This window comes from Spermophilus citellus (assembly GCF_964194105.1).
Source record: "Spermophilus citellus genome assembly, chromosome: 4".
NCBI classification, from domain to species: domain Eukaryota; kingdom Metazoa; phylum Chordata; class Mammalia; order Rodentia; family Sciuridae; genus Spermophilus; species Spermophilus citellus.
The window spans coordinates 204817748-204840497 of NC_138185.1; the positions used below are offsets into that span (position 1 = coordinate 204817748).

General features: G+C 36.4%; 1 protein-coding gene across 2 annotated transcripts in view; it reads right to left on the reverse strand.

The window, feature by feature from the left end:
• Window positions 1-18604, reverse strand: part of DIO2 (iodothyronine deiodinase 2) — a 231957-nt gene extending 213353 nt beyond the window's left edge. The window contains exon 1 of one of the 2 annotated variants that reach the window (XM_081290479.1): window positions 18508-18604. The gene's annotated coding sequence lies outside the window, so the exon portion shown is untranslated. The remainder of the gene's footprint in view (window positions 1-18507) is intronic. The other variant, XM_081290476.1, reaches the window with a different exon arrangement.
• Window positions 18605-22750: the final 4146 nt, after the last annotated feature.

Consider the following 22750-nt stretch of genomic DNA (forward strand, 5'->3'; position numbering starts at 1 on the left):
AGAAAGAAATTCTCATATTTATGGTCAATTGATTTTCAACACAGGTGCCAAGACAATTCAATTTGGGGAGGAAAGAGTAGTTCTTCTGACAAATAGTTCTGGGACAACTAGATATACTCATGAAAAAGAATAAGGTTGAATCCCTACCTCACATCACATAAAAACAATTCAAAGTGTATCAGAGACCTAAATGTAAAAAGTGTCAAATATGTAATATGTAGCCTAAAATATGGTTTTTAAAAATATAACACTCTAAAAAGAAGTCATAGGAATAAACTTCTGTAACTTTTGTTTAGGCACTAATTTACTATTACTCCCAAAATGTAAGAATGAAAGAAAATTTTGATGAATTAGACTTTATCAAAATTAAAAACATTTGTGCTTCAAAAGGTGACCATCAAAAAATGAAACAACAACCCACAGAATGGCAGCATATATTTGCAAATCAAATACATGATAAAGAACATTTATCTAGAACATATAAAAAGGTCCCCTTACAACTCAATACTTAAAAAATAAATAAATAAACAACCCAATTTACAAATGGGCTAAGGATCTGAATAGTTCTACAGATAAAGTACACAAAAATCCAATAAGCACATGAAAACATAGGCGCATGAACACATGGTTAATATTTGCATCAGGGAAACTCGAGGCAACATCACAATGAGATACCACTTTACACCCACCACAAGGGACAGAGAGAGAGAGAGAGGCGCAATAAAGTGTTCTTGCGGTTACAGAGAAACTAGATCTCTTTATAACTGCTGGTGGAATTATAAAATATTATACCCACTTTGGAAAACAATTTGGCAACTCCTCAAAATGTTAAACATAGCATTCCAATATGATCCAGAAATACCATCCCTAGGTACATGTCCAAGAGAAATGAAAGCTTAGTTCACTCAAAAACTTGTGCATGAATGCTCAGAACAACATTATCCATAATAGTCAAAAAGTAGAAACAACTCAACTGATGGGTGAATAAGCAAAATGTGGTACATCTATACAAAGGAATTTTATTCATCAATATAAAGCCATGAAATACTAACACATGGTACAACATGACTGACAAAAGCATTAGGCTATATGAAAGAAGTTAGTTACAAAAGACCACACGTTATAGGACTCCATTTATATAAAATGGGCAGAACAGGTAAATCTATAGGAACATAATCATAGCATATAAGTTCACAGCACTGAAGTTCTCACTTTAAACAGGTGAATTGTGTGGTACATTGTTATCCATCTTCAAACCCAGTAGAGCCACATATCTCTCTGACCTTTCATCCACAGTGCTATTTCTTTCTTAACCCAAGCAAAGAAGGTTTTCCTCTTTTTTAAGAACTCATGTGATGAGACTGGGCACACCTGGGTTATCCAAGATACTATCTCCATTTCAAAACTTATAACCTTGATCCCATATGCAGAGTTCCTTTTAGCATGAAATAGCACATTCACAGATGCCAGGGTTATATTGTGGATATCTTTGAGATTTGAGAGTCCATTATGCCTACTGGAATATATAAATTATAGGTCATCAAATATATTTTTTAAAGAGTGGATGCATTCTGCTTTTCCACCTCTTGGGGGATGCACAAGTGGTTTAGAGCCCAGAATTCCCTTCCAGAGAAAATCCCGAAGTTCATGTCTCTTTCCATGATGCATAGATATATCCTTTCACATTCTAGACTTGGAAAGAGGCAACAGAAAAGAAGTGGTGTACATTTAACTTTCCCTCAAATAATGAGATCTTTCGTGGATATACTTTAATTTATCCCAAACTCAGAGGGCAGGGAAAGAGGAGGATAAAAACTGTCCCCAGAAACTGACAGCACTGCTTCTGTCTTCTAGATGCCTCTCATAAACATCAACTTTACTCCATCTTTACTGTCATTATTTTATAAGCCTCCATCAGGACTCAATGGGATCAGATGAATGCTTTCATATTTTTTTTCTTTTCCTCTAGTCGATTCCTCTAGATGCAACCAGAGTGACCTTATTAAGATACAAGTCATATCATGTCACTCCTCTAATTAAACCTTCACTATGCTTCCTATTATGATCAGCATAATTTTTTAAAATAATTTTTAAATTTGTTTTAATTAGTTATACATGACAATAGAATGCATTTATGCACTTTGATATATCATACACAAATGGGGCATAATTTATCAATTTTCTGATTGTACGTGTTGTAGAACCACATTGGTCATGCAGTCATATATGTGCATAGGTATTAATAGTCTGTTTCATTCTACTCTCCTTCCTATATTACTCAGCATAAGTGTCAGTGTCCGACACAGAATGCCACATTACCAATTTCCACTTGAACCATTCTTCTTCCTCTTGTTTGTTGCATCCAGAGCCTTGTTGTCTTGCTTCTGTGCTAGGTGGTCCCCTTCCTCGATCTGTGCCTGGATGATTCCATCATAACCCACAGATCTCAGATTCAACTTCACTTCTCAGGGCTCCAATCAAAATAAGAAACTGAAAATCACACATGTTTTCTTGAGCATCTTTTTCTTTCATGACATTTTAACGGTTTATTTAGTATTAATAATAATCCTTACTATTTTATTACTTCTCAAATGGTGCATAAACATACTATTACCTTTGCATGTGAGAAAATTACTCTGGTTCCCACCATCCCAAACAACCTCATTCCTACCACAATGACTGTGTTGTAACAAAAAGAGAAATGCATCTTGGAGAAAAAATGACACCATCCAAAAGACTGCATTCACTAACATAATTTGGATCAATTGTATGGTGGTAGAAAAAGTGCATAAAAGAGAACACAAATAAACTCTTAAAAATAGCCTTTCATAGGGCTGGGGTTGTGGCTCAGGGGTAGAGCGCTTGCCTAGGACAGGTGAGGCCCTGGGTTCGATCCTCAGCACTACATAAATATAAATAAACAACAACAAATAAATAAAGGTTAAATTCTTAAAAACAAATAGCCATTTCATAGAAGCCAATATTTGCTACTCCTGCTATTCTTATGTTATAATGATGAACAGTCTGTATTTTTTCCACATTTTTATTGGTGCATTATAGCTATACATAATGGGGTTTGTTGTTAGGTATTTGTACATGCACACAATATAACAATATAATTTGGTCAGTATCATTTCTTAGCTCTCCCCCCTCTCCCTCCCTTCCACTTGATGGTTCCTTTCCTCTATTCTATGATCTCCCTTTACTTTTCATATGATCATCCCCTAACTTTCTTTTCCTTTTTCCTCTCTAGCTTCTCCATATGACAGAAAACATACAACCCTTAACCTTCTGAATTTGGCTTATTTTGCTTAACAAAATAGTATCAAGTTCCATCCATTTTCCTGCAAATGACATGATTTTATTTTTCTTTATGACTGAATTGTATATGTATATCACATTTTCTTTATCCATTTATCTTTTGATGGACACCTAGGCTGGTTCCATAGTTTGTAAAGGCTATTTTTAAGACTATTGTGAATTGTGCTGGTACAAACATGGGTATGCATGTATTGTTAGAGTACGCTGACTGCAATTTTTTAGGATAAATACTAAGGAGTTGTTAGCTGGGTCATATGGTGGTTCCATGCCTAGTCTTCTGAGGAACCCTATACTGATTTCCATGAGTTTGCACTAGTTTACAACCCCACCAATAGTATAAAAGTGTTCTTTTTTTCTCCACATGCTCTCCAGCATTTATTGTTGTTTGCATTCATGATGACTGTCATTCTGACTGGTGTGAGATAAAATCTTAGTGTAGTTTGAAACAATCCATTAAAAAAAAAACTAGAATCATGGAGTTGAAAGGGGCTTCAAAATATCAGTGATTTTTAAAAGTAATTTATATAAAAGTATATAAAGGGCACCTGGTTTGGCTCTATAGTTTAGCTCTTGTGAATTGAGCTGCTACAAACATTAATGTAGCGGCATCACTGTGGTATGCTGATTTTAAATCCTTTTGATATATACAGAGGAGTGGGATAGCAAAAGGTCAAATGGTGTTCCAATTCCTAGTTTTTTAATAAATTTCCATACTGCTTTCCAGAGTGTTTGCACCAATTTGCAGTCTCACCAGCAATGTATGGGTACACCATTTTTCCCACATTCAATATTTTGCCAACATTTATTGTTACCTGTATTCTTGATCATTACCTTTCTGACTAAAGTGAGATGAAATCTCAGTGTAGTTTTTAATTTGCATTTTTCTAATTGCTAGAAATGTTACACAATGAAATATTACTCAGCCATTAAGAAAAATGACTTTATGTCATTTGCCAGGAAATCGATGTATCTAGAGACTATCAGGCTAAATGAAATAAGTCAGTCACCAAAAGCCAAAGTTTAAATGTTGTTGCTGATACATGAAAGATAATCCATCAAAAGGTGTGTATTGGGGGCAAAGAATAGAAATTCAGCAGATTAGAAAAAGAGGAATGAAAGGGAGGGAGGAAGGATAGGAAAAGACAATAGAATGAATCTGGCATAATTTTCCTATGTATATATATGTAAATACCACAGTGAACCCACCATTGTGTACAACCACAAAAATGGGGTCCTAATTAGAACAAGAGATAATTCCATGCTTGTATAATTATATCAAAATGGATTCTACTGTCATGTATAACTAAAAAGAACTAATAAAAATAAGTATATAAAGAAGCAGTGTAGAATGCATCTTTAAATTTGACTCCAGACTAGTATAATAAACTTAATAATTTATTTAACTTCCATCAGCTTCCATTTCTTTATTTGTAAAAAAGAAGAGATAATAACACCAATGGTTGTGAAGAGTAAGAGTAAATTATATTTGTGAACCAACTAGCACAGGTTAATACATCATAATTCCTAGACCTGTAGATTGCATTAAAATTTTATATAAATAATATACATGATATTATACATAAAATACTTGAAGATATTATATAAAATTTAGATTTCTATATTTCAAGAACCTATATATACCTCTCTTGCCCCAGGTTTGAGATCTAAACATCAGAAGTGGCTCCATATCTATATTAGAAAGACCAATGCTGGTTTTTCTCAGACTATAAGGCTTACCACGCGATTATGATACACCAAGGTCTGTGGATGCACATTGCAATTATTTGTTTTTCTTCTCTTTTTCTTTTTGATGTTTTAAAACTTAGTGGGCTATAAATCAAATAATTATTGAACATGTACTGACTTGCAAATTATAACACTATTCTCTACTCATAGGGCCTTTTATCCTAAGCTGTAGGAGTACTTTTACATCTCTTTATTCATTGGAACATCTCATTCTCCTGGATGGGTGTCAGGGATTACATCTACTCCCAGATGGAGAGACCAAGGAGGAAGAAAATCACAATGTCACTGTGTGACACTGACCATGCTATAACAGAATCCTTTAAACCAACAATAACTGACCCAGTGGTAACGAAGATGACTTGAACCCTGAAGAATATTTTGCTTCTAAAACAGCCTTCCCCCACCCCATCTTGGAACAATTTTCTATATCTGTGAAAAAGTGCAACTTATTTTTTTTCTTTCTTTGTTCCTTTTTATTAATTTTAAAAGTCATGTATGGTCATTTAATATAATTTTAACCAGGAAAGTACAAAGGAGGAAAAAAAAATCCAGACCAATTGTTCATTACTTTGGAACAGAAACCCATGATGTCTCTGCAGAGAGCTTTGCTTGGTATCAACCTGGAGCAACACAAATGAGCAGGATTTATCTTCTTTTCTTAAAAATCATAAAAAGAAAGCAGAGCAAAGAATCAGGGAATATGGGCCACTGGACTTCAGGCCAAAGTTTTTCCAAGGTTAAAGGAGGGAAGACAGATTTTTTTTCCCAGGCCAAGTTTGCAAATTCCCAAGTGTGTCACCAACTATAAAAACGTTCCATGCTGACAAACCATTCAGAGCAAGGATTGTTAGGTTCTCAAGCAAACTTGTAGACTCAACACAGAAGAAGATGTATGCAGGGCAAGTAGGGCTGTGTAATCTTAAATTATAGTGAGTTAAATGGAAGCCTTTGAGAAATGATTATGTTTATCCATAGTATTGGCGGGTCCCTCTGGCCAGCTTACATACCGCTGCCACAATGAGAATGGAGGAATCATGGAACCTTCCATACAGCCTTGCCAATTCTCTTTTTTTAGTAGGAAGCTGATTATTCAGTTTGGAAATTAACCCAGATTCCTTGTTTCTCTTTCTGCCTACTTTCCTCTGCTACTTTCTGATTGTTTTGCTTATAGCAGCTCTGCCAGAGGACAGAAATGAACGCACTCAGGAAGTGTTGAGTCAATGTTCCGTTGTTTTCTGGTAACACATATAAAAGTTATTTGGAAGACTATATTCTAAGACTACCCCCTCACTCCTGATTATGCAAATTACAGATCTGTGAAAGCCCTGGTGAGATTATCTTGTGTTCGACACCAATACTCCTTTCTTTAAAAGTGGACAAATCAAGGGATAACCATCTCCTTTTCCCCTCATTACCATGGACAAATTAAAATCCGGATGTGATCAAACTCTCCCAAAGATTTTATGTTTATGTTTAGCTCCACACATTGATCATTAGCTGAGGGAGGGAAAAAAAAAGTGAATTTAATCTTTAAACTACACCATGTTGAACAACTTGGCTTCCATCGTATAATAAGCCAACAATTGACATAGTTAAGTTTCCTGCTGTATCACTAGATTTTATGGAAAGTATAGTTTGAAAATTTTTGAGAACATTGCTGTCTGACCACCTAGCTACTGTGCAATATTTATTGTTACTGTGGAGATTTTTTTTACCCTTTAGCCCCAGCTTGAGGTCATTTTATGCCCTAAAGCACACCACAGGATGCCCTGAAGCATATCTTGGGAATCAGAAGTGAATCTTTAAATCACCTAATTTCACATCTCAGCAGCTATGGCTTGGTCAATAACAGTGCAGAGTACACACCGAGGCAGAGGTTAAAAACACAAAGACAAAACTCCACACTGAATGGAATAAATAACTTGCCTCAAAGTGAAAGAGCCTACGATTTTGTTGATTTTGTCTTTTATAATACCCCTCTCAAAAAACATGAATACCTCAATATCCACAAAACAACACTCTCCTCCCACCAAAAGTATTTTTAAAATAATTAGGCACTGTCTTTATTGCCTGTGAGTTGTCAAATAGAAGAGTTCTGCCTCTGGAGTCTGCTTCGAGGTAATTTATCACTTCGGATCTTTATTTGTTCAACTTGAAGATTATTGCTTTTCATATTGCCTGTGAGCCCTTGGAAGCTAAAAATGAGATCTGGGTATCAAGATCCAGAGAAGCTATTTATTTAGAATGTTTTAAAAAGGCTCAGGTATACAATCCAACTATGGCCATGAATACATTTTTATTTTCTTCTTAAAATTGTAGAAGAATGTATATGGCCATTGGAGAATGCCAAAAATTGCCGTGTGGTCTTCATCAAGTCAATTAGGCCTTGCATTTTTGTTCTGCAAAATGGATTTATAAAAGCAACCTACTTCGTAGGATGATTGTGAGCTATAAAACAGTACTCATGCGTAAACTTCCCAGAATATTGCCTTTCATAGAAGAGACAGTCTTGTATATAATATCCACTCTCTTTAAAGCAAGCTTGAAACATTAGCTGAATATCTCCATTTTATGTTATGGGCAGGATGACCCTACTTGGAAACAGAAAATTATTTCTGAACTGTCCCCCAAAAATGTTTTAGTCAGATGGTTTGGGTTTAGGTTTGAGGTCCTGCTGTGTAGCACACATTAGGTGAAGCATTGGATATTTATTTCTCTCTGGATTCCAGTAGTCAGGGACTCACTCTCCATTATTTCCATTATTCATTCCATCTCCAAAGGATTATCTCAAGGAAATAATGAGATAACCTGTCAGTGACAGGTTCAGAAGTAACTAATTCTGGTTAAGAAAGGATAGGGCAGGGGCTGGGGATGTGGCTCAAGCGGTAGCGCGCTCGCCTGGCATGCCTGCAGCCCGGGTTCGATCCTCAGCACCACATACCACATACCAACAAAGATGTTGTGTCCGTCGAGAACTAAAAAATAAATATTAAAAATTCTCTCTCTCTCCCCTCTCTCTCCTCTCTCACTCTCTCTTTAAAAAAAAAAAAAGAAAGGATAGGGCAAACATAAATCATAGTATGCTTGCTAAAAATTGCCATATAACAGGACGATTTCTCTCCTACTTCTGCACTGGTCCTTAGAGGACATAAATGTTACAGCTGCAACAGTCATCTTGCTACCAGGATGAGGATGAAGTAAAACCAACAGGTGGCTGAAGGCACTTCTTGGTGACATCACTGAATTGCTGAAGACACAAATTCTGGACTATATTCTACTACTGGACTTCAGATGTGTGAAATAATAAATATCCTTATGAAATTTGGTTTGGGTTGTTTTTTATGTTATTGGATTTAATAAGAACAAGGAAGCAAACCAAAATAAAAGAACTGTATTTTGTCTGCAGAGGCCTCCAGTAAAAAGGAGTAGCCTCCAACAGATCCTCTTGCTTCCATTCTTGCCCTGGTAGTCTTACACAAAAATGAGAAGAATATTTCAATTCCTTTGGTTTCTTGGCTAAAAACCATTTTGGGTCCTCTGATGACCCTTAGAATAAAATCTGAAATCATTACCAAAGCTTACAGCGTCCTGTATGATCTGCCCCCTTCCTGCTACTCCAGCATTACCTCTTCCTAGTCTTATCCTCTCTTGCTATGTGACTGCCACAATGGCCTTCTCTCTCTCTGTTCCTCAAACAACTATTTCTCAGTTTAACGCCTCCATTATTTTTGTTCCCTCTGCCTGGAAAGCTCTTCTCCCTGTTCTCAGTTTATTCGATTCTCAGTTCAAACTCATCTTCTCAGAGGGACCTTGATCATGTAGATTGATCAAAAAGATTGCTTCCAATTTAGAAAACCATTCTACAGGGTCCTCCAGTAAGAATTAGTACAGTAACCACTCCAAGGAAGAACATCATAAAGAAGCAAACAGTGCAAGCTCCAGTGAAAAACCTCACCTGCTGTAAAAATGGACAACTTCAAGATAAAAACTTCCGTGTTGCATGTTAGTCCTTTGCAAAAGTGACCCGTGATGAATTTCAATAACGTATTACTGAAATTCATATAAAATGATGAATATCATAGTCATTATTTTGAGTGCCTTTAAATTTTATGGTTAGTTTTAGTTAGATATATCCTAATCCCTAAAATAATCTTCCTTCAACATGAGGTTACAAAAATGGTATCTTGAAGCACCATTTCTTCTTATAGCAATAACACAAACTATCCTAATTTTAACTGTTTTCACATATACTATGACCTTGAATTGTACATGTAGGTCTGAGATGAGGCCCATGTGCTCCAATCAGCTATAGGACTGAAGGGCAGCACTGTTAAGAAGGATGCTCTCCTGGACAGACCTTGTTTTGTTTGCTCGGCATCCATTCACCAGACAGCAATTCATCGTTCATGACATGAGGTCCTGGAGGAGCTATAGTGACAAAAACCCTGCTCTTTTAGCTTCATATAGGTTTATTTTTCCATCCTGAGATTTTGAATCTTGATCTGAAATACACAGTCAAAAGGCAGTTGGAGGGGTTATCCAATAGAGGTGCCCTTGAAGGAAATAAAAATTCCATCTTGGGTTTTCCAGCTCTCCTTTGTCTCGGTGAACCAGTCTGTGCCTATGCTGAATAGCATCAGATTCATTTCCTTAAAACTAAAGAAACAATCTTCCAAATGAGGTTATTTGAAGGGCAATATGAAGACTGTGTTGTACTCTCCAATCATATGCTAAAGGAGAGAAAAGTGACTCAGAACCAGAAGAGAAACCATCAAGCTCAGCCAGTTTTACTAAAGAGAAAACTGAATTCCAGAGAGAAGAGACTGATTTGAGACCAAACCAATGAATAATCATGGGACATGGATTCCAAACACCTGATGTTTAAGTCTAGTGCTTTTTCCAAGTATCATCTCATTCAAAGATGAGTCTTAATTGATCCTCAGTCTCTGCAGGATATTGGTTCCAAGATGCCCAAGAGTATGAAAGTCTGTGGGTGCTTAAGTCCCTTTATATCATATGGTGCAATATTTGCAAATTATCAATACACATCCTATAGCACACTGAAACATAGTCTGTTTCATTCTACTATCTTTCCTATCCCCACATCCCCTCCCCTCTGGTCCCTTCACTTCCCTCTACCTAATCTAAGGTAATGCTATTCTTCTCTAGTGCCCCCCACCTTATTGTGAATTAGCATCTGCATATTAAAAAAAAATTAGCCTTTGGTTTTTCAGGATTGTTTTATTCCACTTAGTATGATATTCTCCAACTCCATTGATTTATTGGCAAATGCCATAATCTCATTAAAACAGAGTAATATTCCATTGAATATATATAACACATTTTCTTTACCCATTATCTATTGAAGGACACCTAGGTTGGTTCCATGGTTTACCTATTATGAATTGAGCTGCTATAAACTCCAGTATACTTTAAATCATCTCAAGATTACTTATAATATCTGATACAATGTAAATGCTATGTAAATAGTTGCTGTGCTATGTTGTTCAGGGAATGTGACAAGAAAATATTAAGTCTGTATGTTCAGTATAGATACCACCATCACAGCCCTAACTATACAGTACATGATCTGTGGTTGGTTGAATCTACAGATACAGAACCTGTGGATACAGAGGACCAAATGCAAATACTTAACATTAAACATAGACCCTACGTCTTACAATAAATAAAATGTATACCTAATGGTAATCACTTTGTTTTTATGTTTTAATATATTCGCACAGTTTGGAATATATGTTAAAATAATATGCATTGGAAATTTTTTCCCATCTGTCTTACTCCTCTCCATCCCCAGGTAACCACATTTATTCATTTTTTATATGTGCCTTCAGAATTTTATTCTGCAGATACAAACATTTCCTCCTTACTTACACAAAACAGAATATACCCTACATATTTTATGCACCTTGCTTTTTTCTTAACATTTTCTACACTATTATATAAAGGATTATTTGATATTCATATGTACATATTATTTTATTTTATGGATATGCCATGTTTATTTACCCATCCTCAACCAATAGACATTTAGGCTATTTTCAATCTTTTGCTCTTCAAATAATAACTTTGTAAGTAACATCTTTTATGGCTAAATAACAACTAAAACACAACTGCTTTTGCACTATCTCTAGCAACTAAGTCTTTGGTCCATTGTTTCCAATAAAATCTTTGTGAGATATGCACTGATTGTACAAGGCCCAGATGGTTGTGGTAGTCAAGGACCATAGTGAATTTCTGAGGGTAAATTTCCAGAAGTGTACTATGGATTTGAAAACGTAGGTAGCTATCTTAGTCTCTTTTATGTTGCTATAACAGAATGCCACAGGCTGGGTAATTTATAAAGAAAATAAATTTTTTGTACAATTCTGGAGGCTTGAGTGTTCAAGATTGAGGGAGTTACATCAGGTGAGAGCCTTCTTGTTGCCAAAATACATTGCCTCTTGGATCTTTTCCTGAAAATTGCACACTGTGATTCTGCCTAACATCCCACTATCCAAACAAACCAGCTAGCTAATCCCAACATCAGTGAGACTAAGAAATATAGTCAATTTAGTCTAATGGAAACTTTTTGCAAAATTATATGACCAAGAGTTTGAATACACAATTCTAACAAAAGGAGGCAATGAATAATTGTGAACAATAAATAACCAATTTGCCATACCTGTCCTCCTGGTTACAATTGTTTATGTTCCTCCCATGCCAACACTTAGCTCCTCCCCAACACACCAACCACAAGATGGAGATATATAGAAAAGACCTGAATCCAACCTCAACTCAGGGACCTGCAACCTGAAATAGACACACATGATTAAGCCAATCTAAATCAACAGATCTACAAGTATGAAAATGATTGTTTGCTGTTTTAAGAACTGAGTTTGGGGGTGGTTTATTATGTAGCATTTATGTTACATTTAGCTAATTTCTAAGATACATTTTTTTTCATTTTTTTTCTATATTCTTGACAAGATTATCAATTTCTTAATTTCCTTAAATTTTTCCTGTTGCTTAGGTTGATTCAAATCCTCTTTCAGTGAATGTACATTTCATCTCATCTCTAATAATATCTACAGAGGCTATATCACTCATTTTTTACTTTAAACATATTACTCTATGTGTTTTTGAAAAATGTTATTCTCTCTTTGAAAAAAGATGTACCAGAAAAAAGTAATAAGAATGAAAGAAACAATGAAAAATGCATTCCCAATGAGTTTAAATTCTAATAAGGACAAACTAAAAAAAAAATTAAGAAGGGACATGATTGGTCAAATTTCCAAAGTAGTCTACTTAATTAAATTTTAAGCTAAGGTAAGAAGTTAAGGGGAAGATTTATTTTGTTCTTTTTTTTTGATCCCTATATAGTACCAAGTGTAGGGATTTGTCAAGAGTGTTCAGTCAGTGATTTCTTTCGTTGCTAAATAACAACTAAAACACAACTGCTTTTGCACTATCTCTAGCAACTAAGTCTTTGATCCATTGTCTCCAATAAAATCTTTGTGAGATATGTGCTGATTGTGCAAGGCCCAGATGGTTGTGGTAGTCAAGGACCATAGTGAATCATGTAACTATATTAGCATTTACTGCACTTGACTAAGATATATGAGAGACCAATTTCATTTGGGGAAGCCACTTTATAATTTTGTAATTACAATTGAAACTTTAAATACATGTAGAAATTTTCCAGGCAGAAAAAAATGGGAACAGCTACCTTAGGCACAAAGATATCATGTATAATAGTACACAGGTGTAAAAAAGGTGATGGGTTTAGAGATTAGGAAAGCCTTGGGCATGGATAGAATGTGGGTTGGGTTGGGTGGGAGTTATATGAGGAGAGATGATTCTGCAGCTGAATTGAGAAGAGTCTTGTATGTCCAACTAATGAAATGAGATATTATTCCATGGAGATCAGAAAACAAATGGGAAGTTTTCATCATGGAAAAATTGAAATAGGATGTTTTACACAGTGGCAGTGACCATCTCTTGATGGTGTAAATATTAGAATAAAGAAAGATAGTTCAATTAACAAAAAGCCCAGTAGGAAACCATTGTAATGGTCCAATATCCAAAATGATATAGGCTCACCTTGGATGGAAAGTGGATTGGGAAGGTGTTTCTCTGGTAGAACTGATGGAAATGTAGAGAGGCAAGGGAGGGGAAGCAAGTGTACAGTGTTTCAAGGTGGGAGCAGTGAGATGAAAGGCTGGTTTCTAAGGGAAAGAGCTCTGCTCTGGACTTTAGTCCTGTTTCACCCATTTTCCCACAATTATCCTGTAAATCCTTCAGAAGTTTGCACCAGCTGTACAATGGAGAAATAATATCTACTCTATGGAATTGTTCTGAGGTTAAACAAGAGTAAGACTTACAGCCAGGTACGGTGGTGCACGCCTGTAATCCCAGGGGCTCAGGAGACTGAGGCAGAAGGATTGTGAGTTCAAAGCCAGCCTCAGCAACTTAACGAAGCCCTAAGCAACTCAGTCCAACCCTGTCTCTAAATAATATATAAAATAGGGCTGGGATGTGACATAGTGGTTAAATGCCCCTGAGTTCAATCCCTGGTATCAGAAAAAAAAGAGTAAGACATACAGTAATATGTCTTTTTTTTTAAGAGAGAGTGAGAGAGGAGAGAGAGAGAGAGAGAGAGAGAGAATTTTTAATATTTATTTTCAGTTCTCGGCGGACACAACATCTTTGTTGGTATGTGGTGCTGAGGATCGAACCCGGGCCGCACGCATGCCAGGCGAGCGCGCTACCGCTTGAGCCACATCCCCAGCCCCAGTAATATGTCTTGTAGCTGCAGCCTGACCTAACAAAGTTGCTTGATAAGTACTTGTTGAAAGAAGCAAACAGAAAAATAGAATGAATACTAGAGACTGGAGCTCAAATCTAGAGTTGGTTATATAACCCTGAAGACGTTATCACTTAAACTCCTTGACACTTGGTTTCTTCATTAAATAGGGAAAATTTGACCTGCTTCATTGGGTTGCTGAGATGATTAAACCTGAAGTCCATAGGCAAAGTCTTATGCACACTGGCAAACAGTAGGCACCAAATCAACATTCATTGAATGAAAAAAATAAATCAATTCAACTGAACTCAGTATATCCAGTTTAATGAGGTAGAAAAATATATAACTCACTTTAGTAAATATTACACACACATACACACACACACATACACACACACACACAAGATGATGGTATAGCTCTTTTAAATTGAAATGTCAAATGGTAAGCTTGCATTTTTAGAAAGTCAACTTAGAAAAGTTCATTTTTCAGTGTTAAAAATGACATTCATCTTTAATTTATTTATATTGCACAAAACTACATGCTATTTTCAAATCTTCTCATGAGAAAATTAAAAAAAAACAAGTACACAACTAAATCTTCATGCTGTGTAGGTGCCCTGTGTGTCTTTTATCCCAAAGAGACACCTGAAAACAGTACATAGAAAACTTGAGAGCCACAATTTTTAAAGAACTCAAGTTCTGCCAGCATTAATTTATTGTTTGTCTAATTGTTTATCTTTAATGATTTTCTATAAATACTATTCCTGATTAAATAAATGCAATTCACTTTGTATTTCACTGTTGTCATAGATACTGCTAGTTGCTCCTGCATCCTGTATCCCTTCTGTTTTAGGCAGCTTTTTTACTGCTGCCACTAAAAGACCCGACCAGCACAACTATAGAAGAGGAAAAGTTCATTTGAGGGCTCACAGTTTCAGAGGTCTCAATCCATAGACAACAGGCTCCATTCCTCTGGGTCAATGTGAGGCAGGATATCATGGTGGAATCGTGTGGTGAAGGGAAGCAGATCACTTGATTAGGAAGCAGAGACAGACTCCACTTGTCAAATACACATATATAACCCAAAGCGACGCCCTCAATGCCCCACCTCCTCCAGCCACACCACACCTGCCTCCAATTACCGCTCAATCCCATCAGGAATTAATTCACTGATTAGGTTAAGGTTAGGACCCAATCATTTCTCCTCCAAACCTTCTTGCACTGTTTCCCACGTGAGCTTTTGGGGGTCAGCACGTGAAACCGTAACACTGTCTCCTCTTTCTGTGAGTAATTGAGCCCACCTGGTTTCACTCTCCAATATTTCCAATATTCTCCCCATCCCATCTTTAGGAACCTGGCCTCCCAGCAAGGCTACGTTCCCCAGGGTTCCTTGAAGCTAAGTATGTTGCTAAGATAATGTTCCTGTCCGTGGAAAAGAAGAGGAATTGACATATGCCATTTCTGAGTCCTCTCCATAAAGACACCTGCCTTGTACTTTCTTCTATTCCTTTTTCATGGGCTGTGACAGACACAGTGAGAACTGGCCTCAGCAATGCTGATGAGCGTGACATTCAGGGAATGCCAGAGCAGTGGTTAAGAATGCAACCTGTGTCCTTCAAAGACCTAGAGGAGTAGATTCACTTGACACCTGGACCGGCCAGGCTAATGTGAGAGAGAAATACACTTCTGTGTATGTGAGAAGACAGTTCATGTTTGGGGGCTTCTCTACTAACCTCCTACCCTGTATCCCACAGAATGCAGGGGGTTTGCCTTATTTTTCAATTAAAAAAAAGAAAACTTTCAATTGTTGAATTTGTCTCCAGAACCTACAGGACAAACATTTTCAAATGACACAGTCTGATGTGTCAGCCTGGACTTACCAGGTACTCATCATATTGAGGTTATCATCAAGCGCCTTTCTTTTGTTCCTTATTTGGTAATGGTAGTTTGATTTTTAAGTAGATAAAATTCTTAATTGTCCACTCAGTTGGGTTGATTATGTTTACATTGTCACTGTAATGAAATAGTAATTTTTCACTTCTTATACTACTTTCCAAGTGAATTGTGGGTGAATAATCTAAGGACCTTTAAAATTGCCTTATCTCTGTTATTGAACCATGAATTTAATAAAGAAATGAAGGTCTCAAAAGAGAATGTCTAGAAAAAGAAATGGCTTTCCAAGTTTTAACTTTAAAATAATGTCAATTTTGTTACTACATTCATTTCCATCTAAAGGGTTTTTTTTTTACTAATGAGAAATATTGAAAATAGAATTTTATTATATTGTTTTGCCACTCTTAGCAATTGGGGAAAATATGATTCGAGATTCTAGTTCTGAATATCTGCAGTGATAAAGTATATTGCATTAGAACTTTTATCACTAATGTAGCTATGAGACCCTTTAGAAGTTGAAAATAGTCAATAAAATGATTTAAAAGAACTAGAGCACCAGATGATACTGCAAAATAGCATAATAAAGACAATACATGTCAAGTTATCATAAATGGTCACTTATAAAACCTATTTCAGCCACAGGTAGGAGTGCCCTGGATCAGTTGACCTGGAAACAACAGCACTGATGATATTTCAGTCGCTCTCTATCATTCTCAACTTCAGAGAAGCCAAATCAGTTTCTTCTCCTGGCCTTCCCAGTAACAACTGACAGCTGTTGTAGTGGAAAGAACTCTTGGCTAGGAATCAGGAAACTTCATTACTGGTCCTGGCTTTGCTACCGACTATGTGTGAATTTGGATAGGTCATATAACCTTTGTGTAGAGTGATTATGAAGTTCAGAAAGACAATCTAGGGGAATTGGGCGGGGGAGGGGAATAAAAGGCTTTATATAAAGATACAATAATGCATATATGTGTATGTAAAAGCTAACATTGTTAATACTATAAAGCAACCTATATATGTGTATACCTATGTATGATGATACACACACATATATAGATGTATATATGAACACACTTATGTATATACATATTTGTGATTTGTGTATGTGTGTGGGGGTGTGTGCAGAAAAACATTACCTAAATAAAAAACTTTCAATATTTAGGATTTATGCTCTAGTTTCTTCTACAATGACTTGAGGTAACAGTTATAGATTAGCATGCAACACAAAGGTGCAATGAAAAGCTCTAACACAAAAGAGTCTAAGCAGATGACATTTAAGAAGTGCTTTTTAGTGAAGCCCTCTGTTCATCACTGACAGCTGGAAGCAAAGCAGAAAATAAGACTTTTATAGTAATATAAAAACAGGTTACTAATAGTATATTGACCACCTGTGAACTCCCTAGCTTTTATTTTTCCAAATAAAAGCTAGAATCTTGACAATGACCTACATTTATCCACCTGGTTTTCCCATCCCCCTGCCTCCTGTTCCTTGGGTGATAAAGTTTATGGGCCAGCCCCATCAGAGTCTTCGGAAACATCTGGGAGGCATCAAGTTCCCATAGTGGAATACAAGTTCCCTTATGATTGCCCCCTAAAGTCAATGGGACGCTTCCAAGCAACATTCTTAGGAAATTTTTTTCTCAGTGGTCATCATTAATCAGTATAGTAAGGAACAAGATGACAATCAGGAGAACAGTTTATCTCTCCTTAAGGTTCCAAACAACCTAAAGTGAGCTAAATTATTTTCTATATACATATAACTAGAAGTCGATTTCATTGTGGTGGAGAGTAATACATATACCTTTGATTAATTGGCTCAGACAACACAATTCTATTTTGAAATCATCTATCAATTCCCTTGGTCATTATTCCAAAACAGCCAAAAGTAAGAATCTCCACTCAAACACTGAATACATCAGATTATATTTTATTGGACAAAAGTATTGATAGCCATCTACTTTCTCATTATATAGTTTAATTATATAGTTAAACTATAATTTGTAAAGTAATCACTAGAAAAACATTTGGACTAGCAAAGAATGGCATTTAAGAGGTCTGTCTTCCTATCCCATGTCTCTTTAAAATGATAATGTGAAATAAGTCTCTGCACAAATGGCTTAGAAACCAAGAGTAAGAGCAGATCATTAAAAAGCATTTCCAATATTGCACTAATGCTGTGTTTGGTCTCATCATTCCAACAAAGCACTACTCCAGGAGACAATGCATCTCCAGGCATTAGAAAATGCTCACAATTGAGACAAAGGTATTTCAGAAGTTGGAATTTCTTCATTCATAGACTAATATTCTATTTTATGATCTTCATAAGAAAATAGTTCCAAAGAGAATGTATTTAAAGCTTGCTTCCTTAATGCACCCTTCTTCTAAGATAAACCTCCAAAAGCAGTGTCTCATGTAGGATCACAGTGTCTACACCCAAAAGGCTGTGTAGAGTGCTGCCCTGTTTTACAAATGGACGCTTAATTGCCGAGAGTACCAGCCTCTCCCTATGCAGACAGAATAAGACAGCAGTGGACCTGAATTGACAGCCACACATTCCCAGCGTTTCTTAAGTGTGCATTTGTGAGCTCACATGTCAATGGCAGGCTCCTTAAGCAGGTGCAGCATAAACAACTAGAATACATTGGGAACACTAGTCCTTGTGATTAGAATTTGTCTCACAGAGCAGCTGCAAAGAGACAAACTGTATGCAAACAATCGCTATCTAGTTGATCCCCACTCACCTGACCCCTCTTGTCCTCTTGGAGTTGTGAATACCTGCCCAGTAGGCAGAAGTCCGCTTGAACAGAGACAGTGGAGAGAAAGACAGAGACCCCAAACCCCTAGTCTTTATATGCCCCTCTCCCTCCCTTCACTCTGATTGGCTTCTGGCTCTCTCATTGCCCCTTGCCTTTGAAGGCTTCTCCACTCAGCAGTTCTCAGTTAAATGTCCACAACTCCCCCAAGCTCCTACGCACATCCTGGGCATGGATGTCTATTTGTAGTGACCCAAAGGGACAGTCTTAAGTACGTTTCCCAGAGACTAATTTCTCCCTTAAGCTGCTTGTCTTGGTTCTTGTTAAAGAAAAAGGGAAGCTATCTATTCTCTTTACCTGCAGATTCTAAACCATAACATGGTTCTAATTTAGAGAGGTGGTCTACATGACTGATGTATCACTACTAGAAGAAAAATAATCAAGTTCCTTATTTGACCCTTCTCAACTTGTTCTCCAAATCAAGCACCACCAAAACACTATAAATCCCAGCCTGGCCATTTCTCTTTGTACCTTTCTACCCAGATAAGCAATATTTTTCTTTCTTAAGCTGACTTTTTCTCCCTTATTTTTTTTTTTTGTTTAGTATAAAGTTTTTTTTCTGACATAGTTCAAGGTATGAACTGTTTTTCTGAAAAAAATGAAAAATTATTTTATTCCTGGTTTTCCACACCATATTAAAGCATGAACCTATATGATTGCCAAGGAGAAATAACTATAGTTATTCGGTTTGTCATTTCATCTTCACTTCTTGACTGCACAAATGAATGTAGAGGTCAAATTCTGTCACAATAGGCAAGAGAGTTCCAAGTTTCTTTCTTGGTTTGAAATTTCATTATACCCATTACTGAGGGAACACAAAAGCAAAAAAGAAGGTTAGAAATTATTCAGCTAGACATATACTATGGCAAAGTTATTTGCTGAAATGCTAGGTAGCCAAGATATCATTTTTTAAATTTCTGATCAACAGAATACGATAGCATTATTACTTACACATAATTGAGCTTTACAGTCTTGGTCTACATACAGGAAATGTGAGAATATCTTTTTTTAAATCATTTTTAATTTAAGTGACTTTTTATAACTTTATTTTATTTATTTATTTTTGTGTGGTGCTGAGGATCAAACCCAGGGCCTTGCATGTGCAAGGCAAGCACTCTACCACTGAGCCATAACCCCAGCCCCTAATTTAACTGATTTTATCTATCAGATGCAATCAGTTTCCCTTAAAGTCTTTATTTTCATGTCAGTCAATTAGTAGTGAGATTTAACATTTTCAGCAAAAAACTCTTGAAATCTTGAAACAAACTCTTTTCTCCTTCCCAGTTTCTCTGGATGAAGATGTACTGAATGTCCTCTCAGAAATCTCAAATGTAGAAGTTATTTTTGATTCAGAACATTTCCACTGGTTGCCCTTGAGTAGATATGCAGTATTATCACATTACCTTTGGAATGTCTGTTGACTGTGACCCACATTCTCAGCCAGGCAGCAAGATACAAGCACCTTCCTCTTTATCAACTTGTTTTAAAAAAATGACATCTCCCTTAAGTAACTGATCACATCGTAATGTCTCAATCCATTGAGTACACATGATACATTTTGTATGAATTGGATGGATATTTTGTCAATTCAGAAACACCAAGAACTTTATTAATATTGCCTACCCTGCATATTTGAGTTTTGAAGCTCACAATATTGGCCTTGAGAATGAAACTCTGCAGTATTACTTGTACTGATTTTCTTCCCACATTGCATCCTAGTTATACTTTTAGATATGTATTTATATAATCTACAGTTAAAAACGTAAGTTTTAAGTCAAGTCCCACCTAGGTGACTCGTCATTCAGGCTTGGATAAAAGAAAAATATCACTTACAAACAAGCTCTTGGTATTCTTTTTTGGTCTCTGTGGATACATATCAGGCTATTATTTTTCAATAATCCTTTTTCACTTGAGCTAAAGTGAAAGGAAAGTCATTGTCTCCTTATCTTGACCTCCCCTTTCCAGGTGCCCAAACCAGTCTTCAGAAGTGGGTTTTGCAAAGAAGATTTTGAATATTTTGCCTACCCCAAAGATATCCTTATACTCAAGAACAAAACTTAATGAATTTTTAAATGTCAGATTTTCAGATACCCTTGATGTGGGGGGGGGGGGTGGGACTGGGATGAAAATTTTGCCTGTGCTTTGAAAGGAAGGGAACAGAAGTGGCAAAATACAAAGCTTATGACTTTGGTGATATCACACTGAATAACAGCAGTATTCGCATACATTACTTTTAACCTTTACCCTGCAGGTGGGCATTGTTATCTCATGGTCACAAGGAAGGAAGCCTTCCCTGTTGTTATGTGACCTACATAGGGTCAGAGACCAGAGAAGTAGCAGAGCCAGGACTCAGAGCAACCTGCTTGCTGTGCCTGCTCACCTCACTGGACACTGTCAGAAAGTGTCTGTGGAAAGTGAGGGCCACACAATTACCAAGGATCAGTTCCAAGAAATTTGGTATTCTCATTAAAAAAAAAAAAAAAGTTTGAACCAGAAGAAATATATGAAGAGCCTAAAATTCCTTCTCTGATCTTTCTAAAACCCCAGGAAAATAGAACATGGCCTTGGAAGGCAGAAGCACTGGGCCAAAGGCTAATTCTGCCTCCTATTACACTGGTGTATAAATACTTAGCTTTATAAAAAGAATATAGCAGTATCTACTCCACAGGGCTACTATGAAGATTAAGTGAAATGACTTTCACAGGAAAGTCTCAAGATGAATGCTCTGTTCATAGCATGAATTCAAAAAGTGGTTCTTTCCTTTCATCCATTATGATGGTTGATTTAAAAGCTGTAAAGGAAGATGCTTTTCAAGTCTGTAACAACATATTCTTAAATGAGCACTAGACAGCAGCTGTACTATGTGGGTAGAATTATCAATTCTAAATCCCAACTGCTGTACAAATCCTGGCTTTTCGCTTTACAAGTTGTGTAATCTTGGCCCATTTGCTCAATACTACTGTGTCTCAACTTCCTTGGCTTAATAATGGGACTTACCCTATGAGATTCTGTAAGATTTAAATTCGTTAACATAATAAAGTGGTTGGTATAAAGACTGGCATGTAGTATAAGAGCTCCACAAATTAAATGAGCACATAATAGTTATTAAATGAGCAAATAATACATCTAGGATAGTATTTCTCGATTGGAGACTGTGCCCCCAGGGACATTTGACAATTTCTGGAGTCCAATTTTGTTACAACTTAGCAGCAGGATGCTTGTGGCATGGAGTGGAGATGATAGAGACCTGGGATGCACAAAATACTCTAAAATACACAACACAACCCTTACAAGAAAGAATTCAATATGGTGATGGTGCTGAGGTTGAAAAATGGTGACAGAGAAAAATCACCATTAGACGACAAAGATATCGAGAAATTTTCTCCATGGGGCATAAGATGCCACTAACCAAGCCTTGGTGGTAAACCAAATATACCTACAGAAATGGTACTTCTTTTAATACCAAATAAGCTAATTCTGAAAAAAGCCAAACAAGTTATTGGATATGTGGGATTATAGCAATTTAGATTATTTTAGAGTTATTTTAAAATGCTCTTTTAAAAAAATCTTGGGGTTTGGGCTGTAGCTCTATGGGTTTGATCCTTAGCATCACATAGAAATAAAAAAATAAGATAAAGGCATGGTGTCCATCTACAACTACAAAAAAAGTTATCTTGATTTCCAATTAAAAATCACTTCTAAAATTCACTAAATAAGAATTCTGGGGGGCTGGAGTTGTAGTTCAGCGGTAGAGCACTTACCTCATATGTGTGAAGCACTGGATTCGATTCCCAGCACCACATATAAATAAGCAAATAAAATAAAGGTCCATCAACAACTAAATATATATATATATATATATATATATATTTATTTTAAATAATAATAATAATTCTGGGAGTAGATAAGCAAGAATTTAGTAAGGGCTTTTGAGACCATAGGCCCTATAAAAATGAATGCCAGCAAATTCATCTGGATTCCTTCTCCCATAGGACCCAGCAAAAGAGATGGTTTGCTTTTAATGGAGCCTGGGGAGGAAATAATGTGGACGTGCATTTTCATGTCACTTTATATTTTTATACTTTTTGGATAGTAGAATGAAAGAAAGTTAAAGGCAAGGGGTTCAGCCACACATGGTGGCACATACCTGTCATCCCAGCAGGAGGATCGC